Source organism: Pseudophryne corroboree, chromosome 6 (assembly GCF_028390025.1).
Source record: "Pseudophryne corroboree isolate aPseCor3 chromosome 6, aPseCor3.hap2, whole genome shotgun sequence".
Taxonomy (NCBI): Eukaryota; Metazoa; Chordata; class Amphibia; order Anura; family Myobatrachidae; genus Pseudophryne; species Pseudophryne corroboree.
In genome coordinates, this window is record NC_086449.1 from 593,683,700 (window position 1) to 593,708,549 (window position 24,850).

Below are 24,850 nucleotides of genomic sequence, written 5' to 3' on the forward strand. Positions count from 1 at the left end.
GCCGTCACCCCCCCCCTCACAGAGCCAGAAGATTGAAGCCGGGTGAGTATGAGAAGATCAGAAGATTTCAGTGACGGCAGAAGATGGCGTTTGAGGTACCGTGCAGCGGCCTCGCTGCGCGCCATGCTCCCACACTGATCACGGCACTGCAGGGTGCAGGGGGGGGCGTCCTGGTCAGCATTATGGGCCTCAAACAGCACTGGCATTGAATATAACAGTGCCAAGGCACTTTGTAGGGGACCCCCGCCAGAATAAAGATTTTTTTGAGCGGGACTGGAGTGCGCCATGTAGTGGGCGGGGCTTAGCCGCATAGCTCTGACTAGCGCCATTTTTCTCTTCAAAGAAGGCTGCAGAGACGCTGGCCCTGACCTCCACACTGCTGTGCAAGTAACAGGGTGCAAAATGGGGGGTGCACTAGTGATTGGTGATTTATTATATATTTAAAAAGCGCTAGCAGGTCTCGGCAGTCTTGTTACTGACTTTAGTACTGGGATAGGGGCTGGGTGTGAGCTGGCAGAACTCTTTCTGTGTCTCTCTAACAGGATCTGCTGTGGGTCTGTCTCCTATAGCCCCAGTGTGGTTGTGGCTGTCGGTACGTGTGTGTGTCGACATGTCTGAGGCTGAATGCTCTTCCCAGGAGGAGGCTGGTGTGGGGACAGACAGTTCTGTGAGAGTGACAGTGTCGGCACCGCCGACGGATGATTGGGTCAATATGTTAAGTGTTTTAAACGCAAATGTGACTAAGTTGGCTAAGAGATTTGATAAATCTGAGTCTAAGAACCAGACATGGAGGAAATCCATGGAAGATGCTTTGTCACAGGTCCAGACCCCTTCGGGGTCACAGAAACGGGCATTTGCCCAGATAGCAGATACAGACACCGACACGGACTCTGGCCCTCATTCTGAGTTGTTCGCTCGCAAGCTGCTTTTAGCAGCTTTGCACACGCTAAGCCGCCGCCTACTGGGAGTGAATCTAGCTTATCAAAATTGCGAACGAAAGATTAGCAAAATTGCGAATAGACACTTCTTAGCAGTTTCTGAGTAGCTCCACACTTACTCGGCATCTGCGATCAGTTCAGTGCTTGTCGTTCCTGGTTTGATGTCACAAACACACCCAGCGTTCGCCCAGACACTCCTCCGTTTCTCCAGCCACTCCCGCGTTTTTCCCAGAAACGGTAGCGTTTTTTCGCACACACCCATAAAACGGACAGTTTCCGCCCAGAAACACCCACTTCCTGTCAATCACATTACGATCACCAGAACGAAGAAAAAACCTTGTAATGCCGTGAGTAAAATACCTAACTGCATAGCAAATTTACTTGGCGCAGTCGCACTGCGGACATTGTGCATGCGCATTAGCGACTAATCGCTCCGTTGCGAGAAAAAAATAAAGAGCGAACAACTCGGAATGACCCCCTCTGATTCCAGTGTCGACTGTCACTATAGTGATGCCAGATTACATCCAAAACTGGCTAAGAGTATTCAGTACATGATTGTGGTGATAAAAGATGTATTACATATCACTGAGGACCCTGCTGTTCCTGATACTAGGGTCTGAATGTTTAAAGGAAAGAAACCTGAGGTAACATTTCCTCCCTCTCATGAACTGAACGCAATTTTTGAAAAAGCTTGGGAAAACACTGACAAAAAGATACATGTTCCCAAAAGAATTCCAATGGCCTATCTGTTCCCCTCTGGGGATAGGGAAAGGTGGGAGTCAATCCCCACAGTAAACAAAACTTTATCGCATCTATCCAAAAAGGTGGCGCTTCCGACATAAAAGATGCCTACTTACATGTCCCCATATATCCTCCACATCAGGCTTACCTGAGATTTGCTGTGCAGGATTGTCATTACCAATTTCAGATGTTGCCGTTTGGTCTGTCCACGGCTCCGAGGATTTTCACCAAGGTTATGGCGGAAATTATGGTTCTCCTGCGCAAGCAGGGAATCACAATTATCCTGTACTTGGACGATCTCCTCATAAAGGCGAGGTCCAAGGAGCAATTGTTGAAGCATGTTGCTGTGGCACTATCCTGTGGTGTTCCCACTACAGTACAGGCCCATGCCTAGCAACGCAGCACTGCATAGGTTAACTATCCCCTAACTTTTAGTGATGTCAGCAGGAGCTGACATGGGGGGCACTAGGACCCAGGGGAGTCAAGTCTAGAACCATAGGAGCCCAACTGTCACAGCCAGAGAGCTAGGAGAAAAGTACCCTGCGATTGGCTGACCCCATGACCTTTACAGAGCGGGAAGCTGAGGAGACGGGGTTACTGCTCTGAGGAGAGTGTGTGAGGCTGCAGTGTGGAGAGTTGTCGTCCAGAGAGCACTGAAAGGGGTGACCAGCGGCGAAAGGAGAGCGGTCGCAAGTGGAGTCGTCAGCGCCCGACAACTGAGTGAGACGTTAGGGAAGGAAGCGTCACAGCTGCTGAGAGAGAAGTGCTGACAGGAATCATATTAGCGTGCGAGCTGCAAGTGAAGCAGCATGGAGTCTCTGTCATCACAGCTGGGAAGCACTGAAGAGGCCGCCTGACAGTGAGAGGATGGAGTGCAGCTGTGGGGAACAGTGAGTAACCTTGCCCCTTCACATTGTGTCTGTAACAGTGCCTCAGCACAGCCAGCCATACCCAAGTGACAGTCAGAACCCCTTTGTGTGTCATTCTCCAGTCAGCCCTGTTTACGTCTGTCAGCACAGACTAAGACCCCTGTCACCCATCACCTGAGGCTGCCAGGGTCAGACAGACAGTTAGAGGTATTGTCAGTCAGTGAGACCATTTCAGCAGCAGCTCAACTTGACAGCCAGCCAACCCTTGCCAACTCAGCCAGGTGCTTCCCTCATGCAGCAATATTCCCATTTGTTACTACAGACAGAGAGGGGAAGAGCTCTACAGCCACCGTGTGGACACTTGGGACACTAATTTGGACACCGTTTCTGGTTACTTGCTGCCAGTCAATTGGTAGACATTTAAGGTTATGGTTAATAGTGACGTAATAGTATACGATAAATAAATTGTGAGAAATTCATTTACGAATATATTGAAGAAATACTATAAATTGTGAGTTCTCCTAAAAGCCGTGAATTTGTTATATGTAACTAAAATGTTTAATGCTTGACTATATTACCTGTGATACCATATGATCTCGAACTGCTGATCTGCATATTGATCTGTTCCTATATATAGTGACATTGCTTAATTTCAATTCTACCCTACTAAACCGTTTAACACAATAGCAATGACACCTTATTGGTGATAATAAAATACCAGTCACTGTCCAAAAGTGTGGTGACTTGTTTGTATGGGGTCTGTTTGGGGGCCTCATCCTTCTGCTGGGTATCCAGAGGTGACAAGAAAGCAAAGTCCAAGAAGACTGGGACCGACATCATCAGGGGAAATTAAGGTACGAAACACCGCCACTTCACCACCCGGTGGCCTGTGACATTGCTCTTTCACTGATGATTTTTCAACAACACGGTTGGCTCCTACATTTGCCAAAATCACAGTTGGATCCAACGACACGGCTGTCGTTCCTGGGTATGATTCTGGATACAGAATTGCAGAGAGTTTTTTTTCCAGTGGAAAAAGCTCTGGAAATACAGAACATGGTAAAACAGATTCTGAAACTGGCAAGGGTGTCAGTTCTTCACTGCACTCGGTTGATGGAGAAGATGGTGGCGGCCTATGAGGCCATTCCGTATGGCAGGTTCTATGCCAGGATGTTTCAGTGGAACCTGCTGGACCGGTGGTCCACGTCTCACCTGGACATGCACCGGAAAATAATTCTATCTCCAAGGACCAGAATTTCCCTTCTGTGGTGGCTGCACAGTTCTCACCTTCTGGAGGGACGCAGGTTCGGGATTCAGGATTGGATCCTGGTGACCACGGATGCAAGCCTCCGAGGCTGGGGAGCAGTCACACAGGGAAGAAACTTTCAGGGAAAGTGGTCAAGCCAGGAAGCTTGTCTACACATAAACATTCTGGAATTTAGAGCCATCCACAACGGCATACAGCAAGCAGAACATCTTCTTCGAGGTCTGCCGGTCTTGATTCAGTCAGACAACGTGACAGCAGTGGCGTACATAAACCGCCAAGGCGGAACAAAGAGCAGAGCGGCGTTGGCCGAGGCCACGAAGATCCTTTGCTGAGCTGAAAGACATGCCAGCGCTCTGGCAGCAGTCTTCATTCCAGGAGTGGACAACTGGGAAGCAGACTTCCTCAGCAGACACGATCTCCATCCAGGAGAGTGGGGTCTTCATCAAGAGGTCTTTGCAGAAGTGACAAGTCGTTGGGGAGTTCCTCAAGTGGACATGATGGCGTCCCGCCTAAACAAGAAACTTCAGAGATATTGTTCCAGGTCAAGGGACCCTCAGGCGATAGCTGTGGATGCCCTAGTGACACCGTGGGTGTTTCAGTTGGTCTATGTGTTCCCTCCACTTCCACTCATTCCAAAGGTGATAAAAATTATAAGAAGAACAAGGGTTCAGGCAATCCTCATTGTTCCGGATTGGTATCCAGATCTTCAGGAGTTGCTCATAGAAGATCCCTGGCCTCTTCCTCTTCAGGAGGACCTGTCACAACAGGGGCCGTGCGTGTATCAGGACTTACTGCGGCTGCGTTTGATGGCGTGGTGGTTGAGCGCCAAATCCTAGCCCGAAAGGGTATTCCCAGTGAAGTCATTCCTACACTTCTTCAGGCTAGAAAAGAAGTAACGGCAAAGCATTATCACCATATTTGGAGAAAATATGTGTCTTGGTGTGAATCCAAGAAGGCTCCTATGGAAGAATTTCACCTGGGGCGTTTGCTCCATTTCCTACAAGCAGGTGTGGATGCGGGCCTAAAGTTAGGCTCTGTTAAAGTACAGATTTCGGCCTTGTCGATCTTTTTTCAAAAAGAATTGGCCTCCCATCCAGAAGTTCAGACCTTCGTAAAAGGCGTGCTGCACATCCCCCAGTGGCACCATGGGACCTTAATGTGGTGTTGCAATTCTTGCAATCACATTGGTTTGAACCTTTGCGCAAGGTTGAGTTAAAATTCCTTACTTGGAAAGTGGTCATGTTGTTGGCCTTGGCGTCTGCAAGGCGAGAGTCTGAGTTGGCGGCTTTGTCTCACAAAAGCCCCCATTTGATTTTCCATGCTGATAGAGCGGAGTTGAGAACTCGTCAGCAATTTCTGCCAAAAGTGGTTTCATCATTTCATGTTAACCAGCCTATTGTGGTGCCAGTGGCTACTGACGTCTTGTCGGAGTCAAAGTCTCTCAATGTGGTCAGAGCTTTGAAGATCTATGTCACCAGAACGGCGCAGATTAGGAAAACAGAGGCTCTGTTTGTCCTGTGGGCTCCCAACAAGATTTGGGCTCCTGCTTCTAAGCAGACTATTGCGTACTGGATTTGTAATATGATTCAGCAGGCTCATTCTACGGCAGGATTGCCGTTACCGAAATCGGTGAAAGCCCATTCTACCAGAAAGGTTGGCTCATCCTGGGCGGCAGGGGAGTCTCGGCGTTACAACTTTGCCGAGCTGCTACTTGGTCGGGTTCAAACACCTTTGCAAAGTTTTACAAGTTTGATACCCTGGCTGAGGAGGACCTCTTGTTTGGTCAATCGGTGCTGCAGAGTCATCCGCACTCTCCCGCCCGTTCTAGAGCTTTGGTATAAACCCCATGGTTCTTGAAGCATCCCCAGCATCTTCTAGGACGCATGAGAAAATAGGATTTTAATACCTACCGGTAAATCCTTTTCTCTTAGTCCGTAGAGGATGCTGGGCGCCCGTCCCAGTGCGGGCTGTATCTGCAGTTTGGTTATAGTTACGCTCATGTTGCGTTGAGTTCAGTCAATCTGTGACTGTTGTTGGTCATGCCGTTGCATGCGTTGTTGTTGAATGCCATATGTACGGCGTGTTAGTGGTGTGAGCTGGTATGTGACTCACTATAGTTTACATGAATGAAATAAATCATTTTCCTCAAAATGTCCGTCTCCCTGGGCACAGTTCCTATAACTGGAGTCTGGAGGAGGGGCATAGAGGGAGGAGCCAGTTCACACCCATTCAAAGTCTTATAGTGGGCCCATGTCTCCTGCGGATCCCGTCTATACCCCATGGTTCTTAAAGCATCCCCAGCATCCTCTACGATCTAAGAAAAAAGGATTTACTGCTAGGTATTAAAATCCTATTTTGATTAGCATATTGAAATTACTGCTTTTGAGTTTAAAATTGTGTTTGAGCCAGTCAACCCTCTATTCCTTGCTCAAATGTAGCCAAAAAATGTATCCTCTCTATTGTCTGAGTTCATCAGTTTTCAAACTGTTTTGAGAATTTTTTTAAAAAAAATTTAATATCTGAAGTCCAGATAAGAATAAGTCTAATCATTCTATAATTATATAATACAATTTGGAGGCTAGAAAAAGGTCAGTCATGGTGTTATATATGACCTACAGAGCACATTAAGAGCATTGGCCCTCATTCCGAGTTGTTCGCTCGTTCTTTTTCATCGCATCGCAGCGATTTTCCGCAAACTGCGCATGCGCAATTTTTGCACTGTGGCTGCGCCAAGTAAATTTGCTAAGAAGCTTGGTATTTTACTCACGGCATTACAAGGTTTTTTCTTCGTTCTGGTGATCGTTGTGTGATTGACAGGAAATGGGTGTTTCTGGGCGGAAACTGGCCGTTTTATGGGAGTGTGTGAAAAAACGCTGCCATTTCTGGGAAAAACGCGTGAGTGGCTGGAGAAACGGGGGAGTGCCTGGGCAAACGCTGGGTGTGTTTGTGACGTCAAACCAGGAACGACAAACACTGTACTGATCGCACTGGAAGATTAAGTCTCGAGCTACTCAGAAACTGCAAAGTAAAATCATTTCGCAATATTGCGAATACATCGTTCGCAATTCAGCTAAGCTAAGAGTCACTCCCAGAGGGCGGCGGCTTAGCGTGTGCATTGCTGCAAAAAGCGTCTAACGAGCGAACAACTCGGAATGAGGGCCATTGACCATTCATATTCAACAACTAAGGGCAAAAATAAAGTGTAAGTAAAAGAGCAGGCTACAGTGCTTTGAGCCTGATTCAGAAGTAGATGCAAATGGTACCACTGCTGTGTCTTTGTATGCATCGGCTGTGTGAAAATATGCAAATTCCACAGGAGGCATCTTGTGTAAAAAATCATCCATTGCCAGCTCCTTTGATCAGCTGCTTGTGTCCAAAGATGCAGCATAGGATCCTGTGCAAGAACATTTCTCGTCCATCGGACATCTCATGCTAGTCAGGATGTCCGGTAGAACTACACTGCCTTGGCCAGTGAAAGTGCATCCAAGTATGCAGCCGCTGGCTACGGGCTGCTCAGAAAATGGGGCCAACACCACCACCCATCTTCAGCTCTGAGGCAGCATTTAAATCATGCTATGGTCACTGCGACCCATTTCACAGGACCAGATCTGTGCAGAGTAGCTCCTGAGCATGTGGATATCAAATACAATCAGAAATCCGCATGAACATCTGATTAGCATCCACCTCTGAATCAGATGCTTTGTACCGTCCACTGTTTGAGAGAAAAATCTAACTCTGCTCCAACAATTACTCTAATTCTGATAGACGAGAACATTTAATTTGGAAAAATGTCAAAAAGAGTATTAAATCTGACATATACTGTAAACTTTATATATTGCGGTGCATTCAAAGCACAGTGACTTTTTTCTGGTTTTAAACTATATTTTCAGCATTTAATGGGTTATCCTTTCGATTCATTTCCATTTCCATTTTATGTACTATTTATTTTTAATCCATGGTAGTAATTTTAGTAAATACAAAAATGATTTAAATGAAAATGATGAAAATATTTTGATCTCCCACTACCTCTTCCAGGATGAAAACTGTAAACAACAGCTGCCTGTGTGGTTTATGGAATTAAAATCATCATTTTTTATACACTTAAAATATTTACATTTTTCCTAGGTAAACAGTGTTGTACTGTACTGTACTGTATGTCAGTATTTGATGACATCTTGAGACATTGCTCCCAATTGCATATCTTGTTGATTAGCAATACCCACTTAAGAGAACTAAGAATGAGGCATGGTCCTGAATTAATTTTGTATGTATTCTTCTTCTAGGGATTACTTAACTGAAGTGTCTACTATGTATGACTCTGAGATAAAAATACAAACAAACTGTATTTCTCTAAAATCTCAGTCTTCATCTTCCAAATGATTTACATTCTAAGATCAAGTGATAACAGGACCCCCGTCCCATATATTGTATGTTAACTATATGCGTACACTGTAAATAACAATCAATTTTTTATTATTTTTTGGATATGAGAACTTTTGGAATAGCCCCTTGGACCCCCAGCACCTACACCCTGTCTTTGAGTGGGCTACTCTGAAAATGATGGGAGATTTAAGGGGACAAGCATTTCAGTTTTAATATAACACAAGTAAAGTTTAAATATACACGTCACCAGAGCCACATTTGCCTCTTTCTATGCCATCGGATTCCTCCTTTGCAGAACACCAGCATTTGTCACACATGTCCCCATGCTCACTAGCTACTGACAGTAGTGCCCCTTATTCACATTACACTATATAGTATAAGCCAAAATTCACATTATGCCACACAGTATGAGCCAAATTCACATTATGCCACACAATATGAGCCAAATTCACATTATGCCACACAGTATGAGCCGAAATTCACATTATGCCACACAGTATGAGCCAAATTCACATTATGCCACACAGTATGAGCCAAATTCACATTATGCCACACAGTATGAGCCGAAATTCACATTATGCCACACAGTATGAGCCAAATTCACATTATGCCACATAGTATGAGCCAAATTCACATTATGCCACACAGTATGAGCCGAAATTCACATCATGCCACACAGTATGAGCCAAATTCACATTATGCCACACAGTAGGAGGCGAAATTCACATTATGCCACAAGATATGAGCCCACACACAGGCACACCAACACCCAGCCACTGCTGCATGTTCCACTTCAAGGTGGCTGCCGGCCAGCTCGGGACGCTTAAAATGAAGACTGCAGAGCCATGACTGGTCCTGACTGTGCCTGCCAGCTACAGCCCACCACTGAGATTAATCATAACTTTATGGGGAGGGCTGACAGCAGCAGCCTCATTCATGCAGTTGCAATAAAATGAGAAATAAATGACTTAAAAATCAATTTAAATACAGGAAGGGAGTGTGTGTGTGTGTGTGTGTGTGTGTGTGTGTGGGGGGGGGGGGGGGGTCATGTGCCTGGGTGCCCCCCCTTCCTGAATCTGCCACTGCCTCCAGTACTGTACATGCAGCATAAATTACATTATGCACAGCCTTCCCCTTCCCCATAGCACACCCATACTATATTGCATTATACACAACCCCCCTTCCCATAGCACACACATATTACATTATATTATTCACATCCCCCTTCTAATAGCATGTCTAGTGCTGCAAGTACGGCATAAGAAATTGCCAGCCGGTATGCAGTACCACCGACCAGTCCACCATGCTTGTAGCTGCTGGCTGCTGTGTGTGAGGGGAGGAGAGCACAGCGCGCACATCTCCTGCCCCTCAGTGCTCAGTCCAGTCTCCGGCAGCGGCATGTATCTAAAATGAGGTGCCAGTGTATTAGCCAATCAGAGCTTGTGGACCGGCAGTTGTGGCTCCTGATTGGCTTCCAGACCGTGAGCTTTGATTGGCTCATGAACCAGCGCCTGATTTGAGATACATGATGCTGCCAAAGACTGGACTGAGCACTGAGGGGCAGGAGAGGCGCATGCTATGCTCTCCTCCCCTGACACAGTATCGGTAACATGCACAGGGGTGTCATGTGTGTACCAGACACTAGGGGGCATATGTCTATCTGGCAATGGGGGGGCATATGTGTATCTGGCACTGTGGGGTCATGGGTATACCTGGCACTGTGGGAGCATATTTGTATCTGGCACTGTGGGGGCATATCTGGCACTATGGGGGCAAATGTGCATCTTGCACTGCACTACTGGGGTCATATGTGTATCTGGCACTATTGGGGGCATATGGGTATCTGGCACTGCACTATTGGGGTCATATGTTTATCTCGCCCCCCATATGTTTATCATGTCCCCATTTTCATTGGCCACGCCCCATGTGGCATGTGGTTACACCCATTCCTCTTCAATGAGCTTCTGTAGGCTTGTAGAAAATGGAGGCCATTGTGGTAACTGGTATATAAAATCAGAGCCTATTATGGTGTTGAGCATACAAACACAGAACACCTTGCTGTTGCAATCCCGCCATCCTCCATAACACCTATCAGCAACACACACCTTACAATGAGTATATGAACTATGAGATATTTATGCCAACTTAATATAATTCTTATCATTCTTTACAGGCAATTCTTATTACCTGGTATTACACCTTAAATATATGTTATTGCATCAAACTTCTGTAGTTATTGTTACTTTTCACCAAATATATTTTCCACAACCCACTATTTTTTTTGTATTATAATTTGTTATTGTTTTTATTCACAGTATTTATACCTTTTACCTTTCAAACCAAACTTAGTGTACTATAATCTAATTCACAGAAGGAGATATACAGTACCCATTACTATGGTTTTTCACTCTATCACTTCACGTTCATTTTACATCCCCACATCCTCTGTTTACTGGGGCATGAAGGGCCCACTGGCGGAATGCAGTGGTAGGGGCTCATGGCAACACAGAGGCTTGGCTAAACATTAGAGAGTGCATGGTCTGGGCCCCTTTGTAAATATATTTCATACATAATAATTTACCAGATTAATGCACTGAAGAAAATATAGTACTGTGCAGTATTATATAATAAGATGGAGCCACACTCATCTTGGCTTCTCTGCTGTGCCTAGGCACACCAAGGCTTATTAGCATAAGCCCTTCATCTATTGTTTTAAGATGCAATACAATACAGAGAGAACAATACATCAGGGGATTAAGTCATTACAGCAGGAGATTAAGTCCGACTGCCCTGGTTCAATCCTATTAAAGGCCAAGATGAAGATGGCTCCATCTGTATATGTTTAATGTATAATTCAAGAGCACAGTCTGGAACCTGATCAATAGAGAAGGTGGTAGGCTCCAGGAATGGACTGAGGATGTTTTTTAGCCCTGGCATTGTTCGGAAGTTAAATGGGGCGCGGACACTTCCCGCCGGGAACATGCAGTGAGTCAGGGGAAGGGGGGATGCTTGTGGAATGTCCCCACCTTTCTTGGAAAGAGACACTTCGGGCAGGGGGGAAGGAAACCCAGAGAGGTGGAAGCTGGGCTGCACACAGACCATTGGTGGCCCTGTTGGCATATGCCAGAAGTGCCAGATGGGCAGTCCAGCCCTGGTTGGCCCTAAGTCAGTGGGGCCCCCTGGGGTTTCCCTTGTACCCTAGTGGCCCAGTCGGACCCAGACCACATCATTGCCATAATTACACTTATGTTGTGAAACATACTGTTAAGTTGGTCAATTTATTGTTGAGACTTAATTTTATAAACTACCAAATGTACAGTATTTAGATTATGAAAAACATTATGCTGTGCCTCTGATATTTTACTCTGTGTGCAGCTATTATGGTGCAATGCAATGCTTTTCTACCCTCTTTATTTTCAAGCCTTTCTCTGTAGGACTTTGTACAGATGTGTCCTTATACATCCTTGCCTGCGATGCATTTGCATCACAGACAAAGGTTCCTAGCATAGTGTGATGCTCACGGGTGCATGCGTATGCACACACCAGCTACAGTATGCACCAAACACTGTGGTCACAGGCAGCAGGAGTAAGACGCTCCTGCTTCCCTACATAAAGAGATGGACTCAGCCATTGTATGAGCATGGGTAGTGGGCCGGTATTCTACCTGTAGTTACATTTGGTTTACATGGTGGCATTCACATGCATGCACCTGGGAATTGTAGCAGGGCAAAGAACTGGTAGTTACGTGGCATTGCCGCAATCGTGGCAACACCATGACATGCATCCCTTTTCACAAAGATGTGTAAGGACACATCTGTACATGTAGAAATCAGAAATAAATGTAAAAAACCCCTATTATTGTTCTTATAGTATCATTTATTTATATGGTGCCACAAGGTTTCCACAGCACCTAACAAAGTACATAAACAAGTGAACAAAACAAGAAAAACAGTGACTTACAGTAAAAGACAATGTAGGACAAGTAGATGATATATAAACATTACTGCATCAATGGACATGACACTGAAATAAGCATCAGGGTGGCAGAAACTGAGGGCTAGGTGCCTTTGTAAGGAGTATGGTGTAGTATATAGTCTAATTAAGAGAAGGAAAGTACATGATGGAATAGGGTACTGCTCATGACAACTTACATTCTAATGGGGAGGGGCAGACAGAAAAGGGTGACCCAGATGGAGTATATAGTGAGCATGGAACAGAGGCTTAGGATGAGAGATAGTTGGGTTTCATGAAGAAGTGGGTCTTGAGCGCCCGCTTGAAGTTTTGTAGAGAGGTGGCTAGTATGATGGGGAGAGGAAGATAATTCTAGTGATAGGTAGTAGCACATGCAAAATATTGGAGGCAGAAATAAGAGGAAGCAATCGGTTGGGAGGAGAGGTGGCATGCATTTGTGGAGCAAAGAGGATGGGCAGGAATGTAAAGGGAGATAAGGTCAGAGATTTAAATCAGGGGGTAATGGGTAAGGCCCTTAGAAGTGAGTGTAGCAAGCTTGAAATAGGATTCTGAAGGGGAACAGGAGTCAGTGTAGGGCTTGTAAGAGTGGGGAGGTGCAAATAGTATATTTGGAGATAATGATACAGTCAGCAGCATTGAGGATAAATTGGAGTGGATAAAGGCATTTGTCAGGGAGGACAGATAATAGGAGATTACAGTAGTCCAATCTGGAGATGACCAGTGACTGTATGAGGATTTTAGTAGCTTCCAGGGTGAGATATGGTCTGATCCTGGAAATATTTTTGAGATGGAAATGGCAGGTTTGCGAGAGGTACTGAATGTGGTTTAAATGAGAGGGAGGAGTTAAGGATAACTCCAAGACAGTGTACTTGAGGACTAGAGGAGATAAGTATTTATGCCATCAATTAATAATGAAATTGTAGAAAGTGAGGTTATGTGGGAGTGTGAAAAGATGACCAGCTCAGTTTTTGACATGTTACAGTAAGTGCTGGGACATCCAAGAAGAGGTAGCAGGGAGACTGTTAGAGATACAAGAGAGGAGAGAGGGGAAGATGTCAGGAGAGGAAAGGACAAATTGAGTATCATCCGCATATCGAAACAAAAAGAGAAAATTAGCTTACCTAAAGAAGATGTATAGAGAGAGAATATCAGAGGTTCAAGAATAGAACCTTGTGGGACACCTACTGTTAGTAGAAGTGGAGGTTATTGATTGGTGGAAAATTTGAAATAGGAGGGGAACTTGTATGATAGAGACTGAACAGTAGAATTGCAGGAGTGCAGGTGAAAGTACAATGTTGGTAAATGTGTATGTTCAACAGCAATAACATAGTTTCATATGAAATAAAACTGAAGATTATAAAGTTGCATAAGTTGAATTTTAAAGTAGGCTGTTAGAATTGGGAGGTTGTGACAGTAAGGAAAAGGCAATGGTAATTCAGACAGGACTTTCAAAAATATGTAAAGGTAAAATTACATTGGTACACCTGCGAATTCACATATTTTTAGTAAACTAGAAGGATACAAATAAGTAGTTCTAGATGAAGTGGAAAGATCTTGCAGCATTCCTAACAAAGATTTAAGTGATGAGTGTACATGTTGCTCAAACTGGAGTTGTTTGTTGTGAAGAGTAAAGCTAGGTACACACTATACAAATATTGTGCCAAGTTGCCAATATTTGGAAGAACGACCAAGATTATTGTATAGTGTGTACAATTGAACATTTTGGTGTTTCGCCGATAATTCTAAAAACATCTTGCCCACACACATGAATGATCGATTTTCTGATCTGGCAATCCAAACCAAAAATCTTAGCCACAATCTCCCGATATCGATCAGTGTGTGTGCATTCTCAATAATCTGTCCATATTTCCTATGTCTTCCTATCACTATGTTATCCTCCTTGCGGGCGGATATATGTAAATGCCATGTGATGTGGCAGAAATTATTAACTTAAATACAGTCTGTTAGTTTGTAGCTCAGATATTGGAGCCTGCAATTTCCTGAAAAATCATCCAAGTTTCGGGCTGGCCCCAAAAAATCTGACGGTTTGTACCTAGTTTAAGTGGACTCAAATTTGTTGTTTGAAAGTAGTCTTTCATTGTTCTAGATTTTGGGTAGAATATTATCCTTATGTTTTACTTCAGTTTAATGTTGCTGTAACATCCATCAGAGGCAAAACTGTGGGAGTCTACGGAGTCAGCTGCCACGAGCTCCTGCTCTGTAGGGGGGCACCTCTCCTCCATTTCCGTGACACCATTCATTGTTACATAGTTACATAGTTAGTGAGGTTGGAAAGAGGAAAAAAGCCCATCGGGCTCAACCTGTATTCTGTGTTAAGCTGTGCATATTATAATGTACCTGCTGAAGTAATGGTTTAGTATCAATTGACAACTATGGTTCTTACCACTCCCAGATATATAATGTCAATATGTTAAATGCTATGGCCCTGGGTACTTTTTCCAGTTAGAAATGTGTCCAATCCATTTTTAAATGCATTTACAGAGTCCGCCATTATTACCTGTTCCGGCAGGGAGTTCCAAATCTTTATTGCCCTTACCGTGAAGAACCCTTTCCTATGTTGTGTATGGAATTTTCTCTCCACTAGCCTCAGTGAGTGCCCTTGTGTCCTTTTCAGAGTTCTTTTAATAAACAAATTCCATGCTAACTCCTTATAATGACCCTTTACATATTTGAATATATTAATAACGTCTCCTCTTAGACGCCTCTTTTCTAGTGTATAATGTACATATTTAAACTAGTAAGCCTTTCCTCGTACTCCAGTGTCTTTAACCCTTTAATCAATTTAGTCGCTCACCTTTGAACTCTTTCTAGCTCCCCGCTATCTTTTTTATAATATGGTGCCCAAAATTGAATACAATATTCCAGGTGTGGACGCACCGATGATTTGTACAGCGGCAGGATTACACCCTCGTCCCTCATCTCAATGCCCCATTTTATACATGCAAACACTTTAGCTGCCTTCTTTGCTGCATTTAACTGTTGTTAAGCCTATTATCTATGAGCACCCCCAAATATTTTTCCACCACAATTACTCCTATATTTTCCCCATTTAGAGCGTAGGATGCAAATGTGTTTTTTGTCCCAAAATGCATAACTTTGCATTTTTCTACATTGAATTTCATTCTCCATTTAGACACCCAAGTTTCAAGTTTAAATGAGTCATGTTGTAGAGACACATCGCTTTCTGAATTAAATACCCTACACAGTTTAGTATCATCTGCAAAGATTGACACTGTACTTTCCAGGCCTATTCCTAGATCATTGATAAATATATTGAACAGAATCAGGCCAAATACGGACCCTTGCGGTATTCTGCTGACTACTGGTGCCCAGCTAGAGAACATCCCATTGACCACTACTCATTCTACTCTGTTATCCAGCCAATTACTTATCCATGTACAAATAATATATCCTAGGCCAAGTTCCCTTTATTTGATGATCAGTCTACCGTGAGACACTGTGTAGAAGGCTTTTGCAAAATCTAAATAGACCACATCCACTGCTTTTCCCTGGTCAAGATTCTCGCTCACTTCCTCGTAGAAGCTAATTAAGTTAGTTTCACATTATCTGCCCCTTACAAACCTGTGCTGACTTTTGCTAATACTTTTAATAGCATGCAGATAATTCTCTATGCTATCCCTCAAAATTCCTTCCAATATTTTACTCACTATAGAGATTAAACTAACTGGTCTATAGTTACCAGGATTATCTTTAGTTCCCTTTTTAAATAAGGGCACTACCTCAGCTATGCGCCAATCCTTTGGTACCATGCTTGATCTAATTTAACTATAGAAAATCAAGTATAGGGGTTTTGCTAGCTGTGACCTAAGCTCCATAATAACCCTCAAATGAATGCTATCTGGGCCTGGTGATTTATTAATCTTTATTTTACTTTGTCTCTCAAGGACTACTTCCTCATTTAAAAGAGTATCAAGCCAAGCGTCATTATCTTCACTATTGTTATGCACCACTCTCACCGTCGGATCCTCCCTGGTGAATACTTAGGAAAAAAAATAGTTCAGTATTTCCGCTTTTGTTTTGTCATCGTTTATCAATCTCCCAGTTCATTTTTTAATGGGCCTACACTCTTCTTCTTTAACCTTTTACTGTTTATGTACTTATAAAACTTTTTAGGGTTGGCTTTACTCTCTATAGCGATTTGCTTTTCGTTTACAATTTTAGCAGCTCTTATTTTTTTTTGCTTCTTTTATTGCATTCCTTGTAATACCGGAATGACTCCTCCCCTCCATTAGATTTGAATGTTTTGAAAGCACACCTCTTTTTAGCCATTGCTTCTTTGACCTCCTGGGGTGGCAAGTCTTGTGCTGTGTTGTGCTGCTCAGTCCAGTCCAGTGTAGTCAGTGTATTGTGCTGCATCAGTCCAGTGTCGTCACAGTGTTGGTGTCCTCTGCTGCCATATATCCAGTGTACCTATATAAAGTGGTGCTGTGTTGTGCTGTTTAGTCCAGTGTAGTCAGTGTATTATGCTGCATCAGTCCAGCCAGTCACAGTGTTGGTGTTCTCTGCTGCCATATATCCAGTGTAGCTGTATAAAGTGTTGTTGTGTTGTGTCCTGTCTCATCAGTCATTCCAGTGACGATATATGCTGCTGCTATATGTCCACTGCTGCCGTATAATAATAATAAAAACAACCACAAGTCCCTTACAGTATTGTTGTGTTGTGCTGCATCAGACCAGTGGTAGTGTCCTGTTCATCAGTCATTCCAGTGACGATATACGCTGCTGCTATATGTCCACTGCTGCCGTATAATAATAATAAAAACAACCACAAATCCCTTACAGTGTTGTTGTGTTGTGCTGCATCAGACCAGTGGTAGTGTCCTGTCTCATCAGTAATTCCAGTGATGATATACGCTGCTATATGTCTACTGCTGCCGTATAATAATAATAATAATAATAATAATAACAACAACCACAAGTCTCTTACAGTGTTGTTGTGTTGTGCTGCATCAGAACAGTGGTAGTGTCCTGTTCATCAGTCATTCCAGTGACAATATACGCTGCTGCTATATGTCCACTGCTGCCGTATAATAATAATAAAAACAACCACAAATCCCTTACAGTGTTGTTGTGTTGTGCTGCATCAGACCAGTGGTAGTGTCCTGTCTCATCAGTCATTCCAGTGATGATATACGCTGCTGCTATATGTCCCCTGCTGCCGTATAATAATAATAATAATAATAACAACAACCACAAGTCCCTTACAGTGTTGTTGTGTTGAGCTGCATCAGACCAGTGGTACTGTCCTGTCTCATCAGTCATTCCAGTCATTCCTGTGCCGCATATTGTCTTATATAACTCCCAAAAAATAATGAAGAAAAAAAATTTGGAGGATAAAATAGGGAAAGATCAAAAACCACTTCCTCCTAGTGCTGAAGCTGCTGCCTCTAGCCATGACATAGATGATGAAATGCCATCAACGTCGTCTGCCGAGGCCGATGCCCAATGTGATAGTAGAGGGCATGTAAAATCCAAAAAGCCAAAGTTTAGTAAAAAGACCCAAAATAAGAAATTGAAATGGTCTGAGGAGAAACGTAAACTTGCCAATATGCCATTTACGACACGAAGTGGCAAGGAACTGCTGAGGCCCTGGCCTATGTTCATGACTAGTGGTTCAGCTTCACATGACGATGGAAGCCCTCATAACTGAGGCCTTGACACTTATGTTGGTGTTAGACGTGCACCCGGTATCTGCCATTAGTGCAGTGGGATTTAAACAATTGATGGAGGTATTGTGTCCCCAGTGCCAAATCCCATCTAGATTCCACTTCACTAGGCAGGCGAAAGCGAGATTTTGCCATTTTATTCCAGTGATTTGGACATATAATTCCAGTGATTTTGCCAATTAATGTCAGTGATTTATAATTAATAATTACAGTGATCTTGCCAATTAATTCCAGTGATTTGGACGTATAATTACAGTGATTTTGCCAATTAATGTCAGTGATTTATAATTATTAATTACAGTGATCTTGTCATTGAATTCCAGTGATTCGGACGTATATTTACAGTGATTTTGCCAATTAATGTCAGTGATTTACAATTATTAATTACAGTGATCTTGCCAAATAATTCCAGTGATTTGGACGTATAATTCCAGTTGGAATTGTTTGTGTCGCTTGGCTTAGTTATACAGCTACCTCATTGCGCCTCTTCGACATCTTTGCATGAGGTGCTGTTTGTGGCCTAGTTTTTGAAAAGTGCCATCCTGTGTGACACTGCCGTATGAGTCCAGGGGTACTGCTGGATTAGTCCTGGGGTACTGCCGTATAAGTCCACCAATTGCAGATTTTTTTTAAGTGACTGGAGCATGCTGGAGATGCTGTCAGTGGACCAAACAATTGCGGCCCACTCTCGACATTCAGCCACTGCGTGACACTACTAGATGGGCCAGGTGGTTGTGTCGCTTAGCTTAGTCATACAGCAACCTCGGTGCACCTTTTTTTCTTCTTTGCATCATGTGCTATTAGAGGCCTTTTTTTTATATCTGCCTTCCTGTCTGCCACTGCAGTGTCACGCCTAGATGGGCCAATTCTGTGTGTTGCTTGGCTTAGTCATACAACTACCTCATTGCAAATCTTTTTCTTATTTGCATGATGTGCTGTTTGGGGCCTTTTTTTAAAATATCTGCCCTCCTGTCTGCCACTGCTGTGCCACGCCTTGATGGGCCAATTGTTTGTGTTGCTTCGCTTAGTCATACAACTACCTCATTGCAAATCTTTTCCTTTTTTGCATGATGTGCTGTTTGGGGCCTTTTTAAAAAAAATATATCTGCCCTCCTGTCTGCCACTGCAGTGCCACGCCTAGATGGGCCAATTGTTTGTGTCGCTTGGCTTAGTCATACAACTATCTCATTGCAAATCTTTTTCTTCTTTGCATCCTGTGCTTTTTGGGGCCTTTTTTAAAATATCTGCCCTCCTGTCTGCCACTGCTGTGCCACGCCTTGATGGGCCAATTGTTTGTGTTGCTTCGCTTAGTCATACAACTACCTCATTGCGAATCTTTTTCTTCTTTGCATGATGTGCTGTTTGGGGCCTTTTTTTTATATCTGCCCTCCTGTCTGCCATTGCAGTGCCACGCCTAGAAGGGCCAATTGTTTGTGTCGCTTGGCTTAGTCATACAACTATCTCATTGCAAATCTTTTTCTTCTTTGCATCCTGTGCTGTTTGGGGCCTTTTTTTATATCTGCCCTCCTGTCTGACACTGCAGTGCCGCTCCTAGATGGGCCTGTTGTTTGTGTTGTCCACTTGTGTCATTTAGCTTAGTTATCCAGCAACCTCGGTGCAACTTTTTGGCATAAAAACAATATTGTGAGGTGTGAGGTGTTCAGAATAGACTGGAAATGATTGTTATTGAGGTTAATAATACTGTAGGAGCAAAATTACCCCCAAATTCTGTGATTTTAGCTGTTTTTATGTTTTTTTCAAAAACCATCCAGATCCAAAACCAAAACCAAAACACAAAAGGGTGGTTTTGGCAAAACCAAGCCAAAACCAAAACACAAAACTGGAATTAGACCTAAAGCCAAAACACAAAACACGAAAAGTGCCAGCCGCACATCTCTATAACTAGGTCAGCAAGATGTTGCAGGAGTAATCAATATACTGTACAGTAGTTGCAAATTGCAAATTTATGCAATTGATTTTTATTTAGTGTACCAAATAAATTATAACTGGTTATTTATTGATCACTGTGAGAATTGCTCTGTCCTTATATGTTTAATAATTGTCTTTTACACATTTATGAAAATATGACTATGGCCCAGCCACACTTGCTCTTCATCATAATTAGGATAACATGATAATAGAACATCAATTTACATAATTGATATTGAATTGATGTACGCGGATAATCACTACTGGCTATTCATCTTTTCCACTAGGTAGTGACTAACAAGCCTATTGATCACTGTAATATTTGTCCTAGTGTTACAACATTCCACATTAATCACAATTTACTTCAATTTTGGACCATCATTTTTCATTGTTTCAGCAGATACCTCAAAAGAATATATATATATATATATATATATATATATATATAGAGAGAGAGAGAGAGAGAGAGAGAGAGAGAGAGATATACACAGTCGAGTCACATTATTATGACCGCTTCCTACAATTAAAGTCGGCAGTGAAGTACTTCATGTGCGCTGGCTTGGTGGGTATATAAGGTGTGTGATAGGCCATCTGCACATATATCACTGTTAAGTCAAAGAGGCTCTGCGCTCACTATTAACTAACAATACTAAACAGTGGCATTTTAGTTCATGTATTGTTCAATGCATTTAAGCCTGCAAGGGTCTCCACTTTACTGCAGGTCCTACTCTGTTGCTCAAAATATTTACCAGAAAAATAGCTATCACATTAGTGTTAAACTTTGTGTATGTTACCTGGTCTAAAGTTCACAGCAACTTTGCTTTTAAAGGTGAGACAGTTACCAACACATCTGTTGTAAAGCACTTAGGAAAACAGATGACACAAGCTGTAATAAATAAGTTATTGTACAACAGGGTGCATGAGAAAATGTGATCACAAAAGGTGAATTCAAATACTTAATTTAAAAAAAGCACTAATCTACGGCACTCACCATTCCTCGATTTGGGGTGCAACACGGTATGTGAGCATGCAGTGGGCTCAGCATGAGAGACTCAAGGTGGTTTCAATTATAATAATTGTTGTATGCCCTATTGGGCTTTATAAACGGCTCTCTAGTACTGTCTCCAAAGCCCCTGAAGAAAACTAATGTGCTGTGGAAACAGTCATCGGGAAACATCTGCAAATTGCATGATATGAACTACAAAAAAGTCAAAGCTTCATTCCTTGAGCACAGGTCTGATGCTTTAGCCTGGCTGGATGAGTGCACATATACATTTCATTTGGACCCTGCACCAACATGCTGAACTAAATTGAGTGCTATCTCATTCCCCATTTCATATGATGAGCAATTCGGATTGCTTGGAATCCGAGTCACTCTGAACAATGGTAAACCTAGTCCACCCGAGCTGCCAGGTGTTCCCGCCAGAATCATATTCCACGTCAAAGCCGAATGTCACCTTTCTGGCATCGGATTCTCATGGAATTTGGATTCCCTATAAGGCGTCACGACCGGGACTTGGCTCCATTTCACTCAATGCATGCTGCTGTTTGCTGTGTTATACACTGCTGTTTGGCTGTCCTGTGTCAGAGACTCCAGACTTCACTTATAACCCTTTCAGACTGCCTGAGGTGGGTCGCATCCCGGGAGCCTGACATGGGAGCTGCCAGCTTGCAACCCATCCTCAGGCTTCCTGCCGTTGCTGACTGCAGCCTGGCATATTGCCGGGTTGATGACATCATCGGTGACACGGCGGTGTTTGGAGATCACATGATCTCCAATCACCACCTGTACATAGAGAGTGAACGGGAAACAGGTTGCATCGACCCTGCTCCCGTTAACACCGCACAGTGAGCTGGGTTGAACACATGTTCAACCCTGCTCACGTCCAGGGTTAAAATACCTGGTCACGCAACACAGTATTTCAACCCTGGCACCTTTTAGACCACACATGAACATGGGTTATGCGCGTTCATGTGCCAATAACCTGTGTTCAGAGGTACCGGTCTGAAAGGGGTATAAGTGGCTGCAGTATAAAAGTAACAGTGTATATAGGGGCACACTGCACTTTACTGTGCTGTTTAGGCTTTGCTGTGTCCAAACTTCAGAGATTTCAGACTTCACTAAGTGGCTGTGCAGTATAGTGACAGTGTATATAGGGGCATGTTGCATGCTGCGCTATACTCTGTGGTTTTGACTGTGCTATGTCCAGACTCCAAAGACTCCAGACTTTTGTAAGTGGATTTGCAGTACAGTGACTGTATAAGGGCATGCTGCACTATACTCTGCTGTTTTGGCTTGCTGACTCCATACTAATTGTGGCTGTGCAGTATAGTGACTGTGTATATAGGGGCACGTTGCTGTGTGTGGCGTTGTACTCTGCTGTATTGGCTGTGCTTTTCTCAAGTGCACTTTGTTCACTTACACCCTATGATCCATGCAGTTCAAACTGAGCTGCAAGTTTAAAAATAAAAAAATAATATATATATATATATATAATATATCTATATATTTTCTACTGATTGGTGCGCTTTACTAAAGTGCATTTTGTTTACATGCATCTATAAGCCCTATGATCCACACAGTTTGATCCAAGCTGCAATTTTAAAAATAGAAAAGTAAAAAATATATATTTATTGTTTTTGTACTGGTTGGTTGGTGTGCTTTACTCAAGTGCACTTTGTTCACATACATCTATAAGCCCTGTGATCTGCACAGTGATCTGTGACTTGACAAATGGATAACTATCAGTTTAGAGAAGGCAACCAAATACTAGTGCAGCAGCAGCTGCCACCAATCATGATGACGACGCTAATTCAATCAAAGTCATCTACTAAAACCGATGATCAAGGGCACAGCAAGTTTTGGGGCATCGAAAATCGAAAATCCAATATACAGTGTTAACAAACATCACAGTGTCTCTGAACAAGCCTGCTACTCGTTCCCCCAGGAAGTGAGAGCCTGAGTAAAGCCACACCTTTATTAGCCTCTACAGGTGTAAGCACTAATTAGTCTAAACATTACACTTTTTTGCAACACTGATAGTATATAAACAAGAAATTATTGGATTTTCAATATTGCTAGGCTATGGAGGCTGCACCCCAGATTGAAATATTGCTGCAGTGAATGCAGGTCTAAAACATTGTTCTTTTTCTCCATCATATATGTATGTGTGTGTGTGTGTGTGTGTGTGTGTGTGTGTGTGTGTGTGTGTGTGTGTGTGTGTATATATATATATATATATATACACACACGCACACATATATATATATATACACATGCTGGTATTACATATTCAGCTCAGTCTCTGCACCCCAATTGGCCGCACTCCTGCTTTGGCTGACCTAGTCCCACAACTGATATCCCCTGCCTGCTCCATTCTGGCTCCTTCCCAACAGCCTTCCATTGCATCAGATAAAACATCCCCATCGGATGTAATAAATATCTTAATCTGCTTGGTTGTATGAGTAAAATGGTACATACAGGGTGTCCTTAAAGTCTAGACACAGAGTTATTGCATCGAGTTCACGTGAATCTTGCAAAGTGCATCAACCTTTACATCACAAATGATGGAAATCATATTGAAGATGTTATTTTTTAATATTCCAATTAAATAAAATTTCTTGAACATATGCATAATGCATTATTGCCAATGCATTATTGCTTATGTGTACAGACTTTTGAGACACCCTGTACATCCCAGGCAATGGAAAATTATAGGAGGACTATGCTGGCTACTTTTACCTTTAACAAGATGTAGATTTCAGCTTTGTGTGTGAAATACAGGGATCCTAAAGCTTGAGTAATCTGCACAGGTATTATATATTTGTCTACTTCTCATTAAAGCTGTGGCATACACAGGAACTAAAGATGTGCAGGTTCAGTTTTCTGAAAACTAAACCAACTCAAATTTGCCATTTCCGAGAAGTTCCGAGCTCAGGCTTGGGTTTTCGCCTAAGGCTCGGATTCAAAATGAAGCAACACATAATCTTTCTTGGCATCTGATGTTGCGTGTTTTGGAGTCTATAAAAATCCTTCCCTTGTTGATTGGGCACCATTTCACATAGGATGCTGAAGGGTTAGGGTGTGTGGCAGTACTGCAGCACTGTGACTATGCCAGTGAAGGGCTGTAGACTGCAGCACTACTATTACTATATTAGATAGACCGGTAAAGAGCTGTGGGGTACAAGATTGCTGTGACTGTGTCAGTGAAGGACTGTGAGATGCAGCACTACTGTGGCACTACAGTGACTGTGCCAGACTGTGGATGTTGTGAGGTGCAGCACTGCTGTAACTGTCAGTGAAGGGCTGTAAGCGGCATCACTGATTTGACTGTGTCAGTGAAGTGCTGTGGGCTGCAGCACAACTGTGGTACTACATTGACTGTGCCAGACTGTGAAGGTCTGTGGGCTGCAGCACTCTGAGGTACTGTGTTGTATGGTCAGTGCAGGCACCATGTTGAGAAATTCAAATAAAACTGTCAAAAAATTACATTCATTAGGTCTCAGTGTGCCACCATTACTAACAGAGATGTGAGTTGCAGTGTGTAAAAAAATTAAAATAAAATGTGTGTTGTTGTTGTTCAGGATCAGGCATTGTGTTGTAAAATAATAACGTTCTTTAGGAGGCCAGTGTGCCACCATTACTAGAAGCACTGTGAGTCGTATTGTGTAAAAAAATAGTTTTCATATCACTGAATTTCCTGACTTATAAAGAAGCCTCCTTCTTCTGCAAATGTGGGGATGAGTTGTACAAGTAAGGATGGTGAAATTGTGGATGCTAGTGTTGAAGAAGTTCAACCGGATGAGGGGGATATTTGTGTACTAGCTGATGCTAATGAGGATGTTGATGATAAGTATGTTAATGATGAGTATGTTGTTTGTGTCAAAGTAAGTCAGCCACCAGTGGCAGCAGCTCTTGCTTGTGACAAAACGAAGGACATAGTCATCCCTTGGCATAACACAAAAAAAGCCGCCTCTGCTGTGTGGAATCATTTTTACCCAAATCCTGACATTTGGGAAGGCATCTGTACCATTTGTGGGGCC

At 43.1% G+C, this 24,850-nt stretch overlaps 1 long non-coding RNA gene across 1 annotated transcript in view; it reads left to right on the plus strand.

Moving 5' to 3' along the window:
- Positions 1-2,264: 2,264 nt before the first annotated feature.
- LOC134935481 (uncharacterized) overlaps positions 2,265-24,850 on the plus strand; it is a 256,413-nt gene continuing 233,827 nt past the window's right edge. The window contains exon 1 of the long non-coding RNA XR_010180174.1: positions 2,265-2,569. This is a non-coding gene — a long non-coding RNA (uncharacterized LOC134935481). The remainder of the gene's footprint in view (positions 2,570-24,850) is intronic.